The sequence below is a fragment of the Glycine max genome, chromosome 19, assembly GCF_000004515.6.
Source record: "Glycine max cultivar Williams 82 chromosome 19, Glycine_max_v4.0, whole genome shotgun sequence".
Classification (NCBI taxonomy): Eukaryota; Viridiplantae; Streptophyta; class Magnoliopsida; order Fabales; family Fabaceae; genus Glycine; species Glycine max.
In genome coordinates, this window is record NC_038255.2 from 29,294,056 (window position 1) to 29,300,145 (window position 6,090).

General features: G+C 31.8%; 1 long non-coding RNA gene across 1 annotated transcript; it reads right to left on the reverse strand.

The window, feature by feature from the left end:
- Positions 1–1,118: 1,118 nt before the first annotated feature.
- LOC100800088 (uncharacterized) lies at positions 1,119–4,509 on the reverse strand. The gene is made up of 3 exons (XR_419858.4): positions 3,557–4,509; positions 2,200–2,343; positions 1,119–1,381 (listed from the first exon to the last, which is right to left on the reverse strand). It is a non-coding gene; the product is annotated as an uncharacterized lncRNA (long non-coding RNA).
- Positions 4,510–6,090: the final 1,581 nt, after the last annotated feature.

Here is a 6,090-nt window from a genome sequence, read left to right on the forward strand (position 1 = left end):
TCACCACCTGACATTGACACTGTAATGTTAGGAAATAAACATATCCCAAGATTGTCCAAAGTCAGTAGCTACAATAATTCAACTTGAGAAATTTAATAAGAGGAAATTGATCCCAACTGAACAATAAACATGCCTGGCACTACTAAAAAAAAGACATTTTACATCGGTAAAAAGCTATGTTCAACGGTGGAGGCCCGTCTTTGATTACGACGTCATTGTAGACCTCGTCCCAATCTATGATGGTTGCAAAAACACCATTTTAGAAAGCGTTGAATCCTACGACGATGACCGTGCTTGAAAGTTTGCTTTCGAAGATATTGATTATGTCAGCAACGGCGTTGAAACAAACCCTTTCTAGGTCGGTGCTAACGTCAATACCGACGTAGAAAGAAAATTAATTATTTTTTTATAAATTAGGTTTTATTTAATAATAAATTATTTGAAATGTTGGTAATTATATTAAAAATTTAAAATAAATGTAATATTATTATGTTAACTAAAACCTAAGTATAAGCTGAATATTTATAAATTATTATTGTCAACTAATTAATATTATAAGTAAATATAATTTTTGTACTATATATTATGGTTTTAGTTAATTTAATATTATATAAATAAGCAACATAATAATAAATAATTATCAACCAGTATTTCAAATGTAACTTAATTACATTAATAAATAACAATAATTAAACATAATATAATATTAAATAAAGTAAAATCTATGTATAAGCTGAAACTATAAAAATGATTATTATAAATAATAACTACATATAATTTGTGTACTATATATTATGGTTTTAGTTAATTTAATTTTATATTCTTAAGTAAAAAAATGATAACTAATGATTATCAATAAAAATAATTATTTAACGGTTGTTCAAATGTAAGTTAATTATATTAATAATTAACAATAAACATAATTATATTCTATTAAATTAAGTAAAACCTATGAATAAAGACTAATAAATTATGTTAAGTATTACTAATGTTATTTTAATGAAACTAAACTTATTCATGAAAAAAAATTATTCATTTAAAGTAATTATCTACAACAAAGTAATAACACTATATATATAAATTCATATATAACAAAATTTAGATAATTACAACATGGTTCGAAAAAAAAATGCAGTAAGCAGAAGATGATTAATTAAATAAAGTTATCCAATTTCAACTCAATTTCAATTTTGAAGTCAAAGTTATCGAACTTTAAGTCCTAATTTCGATTCATGTAATGAACAGAAACAAATATATACCTCATATCTGTCCTATCAAACCTCAAAGTACCATCATTAATCTCTCGCCAAAAAAATGATGACTCTTCCCTCAAATTTGAGACTTTCTCTAGCTTGACATCTTTCAAAGCATTTACATTACTCTGCATTCAAGCAGTTCAGAAGTTGCATGAATAAAGTATTTCGAACACAATTACCAACACAAATTATAATCATTTGTTAAGCATAAACTATAAAGGCTCAAGATTGGTTTTCAAGTAACAACATAAGTCCAATCCCAGGTATATCCTATAGCCAAGTTGATATATATGAAATTGATGACTGAATCAAATATTTTGATTCTAACTCCCCTAAATTCATGTCATCAATATTCATGGAACATTGATCATAAAAAAATAGCAATATATCCAGCAAGCATAAATTTCTTCCAGTTGAGTTAATGTTTCTGTTCCACTGAAAATTTGATATATATTGTGTTTCAGCTCCAAATTTCCAAAAAATTCAGGTTTAATTAGCTTCAGTCTAATAATAAATGGCTCCTAAGAATATCATAATTTAACGCATTGACTTGATGACTTCCTCTTATACAATAATGATTCTTTAACCAGTTTGGGTTTACACCATTGTCCTGCATATGGATTGGCCACATGCAGTGCTCACAAATCCCCTGTACATTGATAATTGATAGTAAATACTGAAATGTATTTGGTTTTGGTTTTTTTGGGAAAATTATCTTCTTTTTTTTCTTGCAGCTTTGTGATTACTTATCGACATTACTAATTCCCAAACATGCTACAAATGATGTGTAAATATCGTGGTCCTTGCTTAATGCTTATAAACGATGATGTACATTGTTATGAAGCAGCCCATACAAGGCACAAACCAGAATCAGGGAATATCAGACAAAGCAGAATCAACAATTCATTCAAGGAGCAAGAGGCAAATCACCAAACCACATTACCTAAGCGATTTCGTAACTAACCCCGACAAAAGGAGCCGATCTGCCATGCGATAATTGGCTAAGGAATTATTCTGTCCCCCATGGAAGCATCTTTTTGTTACGATAATTCCATAATCTGTTAGTGCTAACAATATCCTCTAGGATCTGCAAAAAATGGCTTGGATTAGAATAACATTTCATTGCTTATAAATAACACAATCATGTAATGCAAAATTGAAGCAGAAATAAAAGTTCCTCATCCTTATCTTATTCTTTTCTTTGGAGTAATCCTGGGCCTCGAACTCCAGCAACTTCTACACCCATAACACACATACTGTTCTATATGTACATACTTGCACATTCTCATAAAGTGAACACATGTAGATATCCTTTATTATTCAAATTGAATTTTTGTTTGTACTTGTTCTGGTGAGAATTTAACTCAAAACTCACACAACACAAGGAGTAAGTCAGGCATATCTACCAAAAATATGGGGAACAACCATTCTTTTATTGAATCATTATTAGGGAATAATTCCAGAAAATAAAATAATGAAAAAGAGTATAATAATAAGGACAGGTGAAAATGAGAATACTAGTTCTAATATTCTACCCCATATACTAATATCTAGGCTCATACGATGTATTTTCTTCATTATTTGTAAGAGGGTCTAGTTGATAGAAGTGAATGATACCTTTTTTCATTCATATCCTCATTGAGGCTAACAAGAAGAAATGAAAGGTTTGTTCAATTGTCTCAGATGAACCATGAGTTTCAGAACTATTTTCGACTGCCATTTCTAGCCACAATGACTACTTGCTGATATAGATGTACGAGCATAGCCCATTCAAAAGCAGTGCAAAAGAAAGCCACAATTTTATATCTAGCGAAGATCTAAACATCACCAAAGATCACCATGTTGGTACTATTACTCTAATAATCTAAAAAGGGGCAAGTTAGAACAAGGATACGGAAGGCATGATCAACATTAACTGCCCTCATTTATCACAGTATGTACAGTTAACAACCATATAAAGCAGATGGTCAATTATTCCCAAGACATACCACCTTTTATTTATATCCCCATCATATTTAGTTTCTAGTCATGCCTGACTAATGTTATGTAAATACAAATTAGTTGTATCCTTCATCGTCTTATAGTAGGGCCTTTGTAAAGACCTCTTCTAACCACCAGGTTTTTTGGTGCTTGGATCTCTTCTAGCCAGGTTATTTTAGATTGCTTTACACCACTCAGCTGATCAAGCTCAACACCTTTAACATCAGAACATGTAACAAAATAGCATGCTTTAGAAATTAATGTAAGATTGAAAGAAAGGGGGCGAGGGTATAGGAGGATCATAGAAGGAATAAAAGTACCTAGAAGACCTTTCCTACTTGACTTCCTGAAATATGAGCAGTGTCTTCCATCTTCTGATGAGTAAGGAGGGGAAAGAACGTCAAAGAGAGCGCAAGGAACAGTTTAGGCTTTGAAACAATGAATGTGCACACCCTTGCTTGGATAAAGAACTGTGGTGTTATAGGGGGCACTCATCTGACAATGTTTCACAAGTTTTGCTGGTTTAGCTGCAAGAGTAGAAAAATCTTGAATCTCTTCTCTAGTTCAGCAAATATTTAAGAATGGGAATCAAGAAAAAAAAATTGCGTTGTTTCTTGAACTAACAAAATTACTATCTTAGGACAACAGAAATTACTCATCAAACCGCATAATCATTAGTAGTAAAGTAAACAAAACATTACAGTAAATCAGCATGCATCAATATGGAAATTCCCAATCCTCTATTTTCGGAAATAATTTCACATGGTAATAAAACACTCACAACATTCTTACTAAAAAAAACCCAAAATAACATCCACTATTGGAACTGTGAAAGCAGGTTTTTGAGAAAATTATCTTGTGGAGATTCAAACACCATGCTTTAATGTCTGATGACTTCATTGGACTGTACAAGCCTGTTGGGCCAGGACTGGGACTCTCATACACCTAACTAAACAGTCTAGGTTGTAAACTAATCTATGATGATAACATAACCATGCCAAATGGTATGCATGTGACCCACTATCTTAGTTACTAGAGGACTGCAGTGCCTATATAAGCACTTACAAGGGTTTCACCCCAAGTACGTTCACTTTTCTGCTTACACTCCTATCCCCATTGTTGTTCTTAGACTAACTTGAGTGTCATAATGTTTTTACAGTACCCTTGGCTGTTATCCAGTCTGACCAGTGGACAACCATTGTCCATTGAACATTGACATAAAGCTCTCCAACCTCATCCAGTAGTCTCGAGTCAAGACAAACACCTTATCAGGTAAAGTCAGGAACATTTACAACTTTCAAAAATTCAAGAAACTATGCAACAAGACAAAAACATGTTCAATTTTCAAAGCCAAGATCAATGCCATAAAAGAACTCAGCAAAATAAAATATGTGAATATTGGAAACATGTTCAATTTTCAAATTATATAGCTAAAGTACAATGATTATTCTACTTGTACTTTTTAAGAGAATTGTGAGTATAATGATATTCAAACATATATCCTTAGGATATTCACACAATTACAAATGACAATATCCATATCCCCAACCAATTTCAAATAAATATATTTGGGGGAAACCACATAAATAGCAAAACCTAATGTTGACATGAGAATAAAGGCTACTCTGTAGAGCTTTAGAACAATTAAAGACAACGTCTTCTATGTGCTTAACAAGTGATTGTGCTTATTTGTTTGGCAGTAGTTAAATTTGTTCACTTGAACGATATAAACACCATATCCATCATTTCTATGATTTCCAACACAGGAAAAGACAATAAATGTAGAACATGCATGCTGGTACATCATCCACTTTTTGTACTTAAAAGTCCGTACCTAGCTAGACCATCAATTCATAACAACTCCATCAAAGGAAAATAGATCCAAAACTTACCAAAAATATCTTTGAGCCAAGAAAGTAGTTGATATTTCTTTTGTTTTTCTTTTGAACAAGAAACTGCAACATAATTTTAGTAGCCTTTTACCCTTAGTAGATGCTAAGGAGGCATTCCCTAAACAAAGAGTATGCATATTAAGGGGAAAAATAATGTAAATATTGAAAAATCATACCCTTGATGTCATCCAGGGAGACAAATGATGGATGCAATAGCACTGGAGTTTGGATCACATACTGATGTTCACATACAGATAAGCAGACTATAAAACATAGCAAATTAGACATAGAAAACCTACATGAAAATTAACCATACCTTAAATTTGGTGTTTCATATCCAGTAAAATAGTGAATGCAAATACAACGCGTATTCTCAAGTGTTTTGGTGCATACGAAAATGAAATTAAGACATTCATATTTTTATTGGGAGATAATAAGCATTAAAGGAGCAAAATTGTTCATAACACTTAAAACAAATACATGAATAAAACAAAGTTCATGTCCACATGTTATGTAATTACAACTTTGTACATTGGATGATTCTAAGTTTTAAAAAATAAGCTGCCCATTTTTTACGTAATGTTGTGATCGCCTCCGTGTCTAGTGTCGTGCCATTACCAAACCACTACACATTGTCAAAAACAAACAATTAATGATAATGACTTTAAATGAGTTTACATATGGCCATTTGCTGTCAATGTTTTGGGACTACATTATTTACCATAGTCCAATCACTATTCAACTCCGCGCCAATTATGTTCCACATCTAATGCATCACATAATACCCACACTCATAGCCTCCGCATTGAACATTAGTCTACATTAAAAATGATAAATTATTGAATGTAGGGCTTAACATGATTAATAACATTTTATGTTGGAAACATTGTATAAAGTTGGACTAACCTTCATTTCAATCTACTAGGGTGCAGTTTGAGGAACTTTCCCATCAGCAGTCGTGT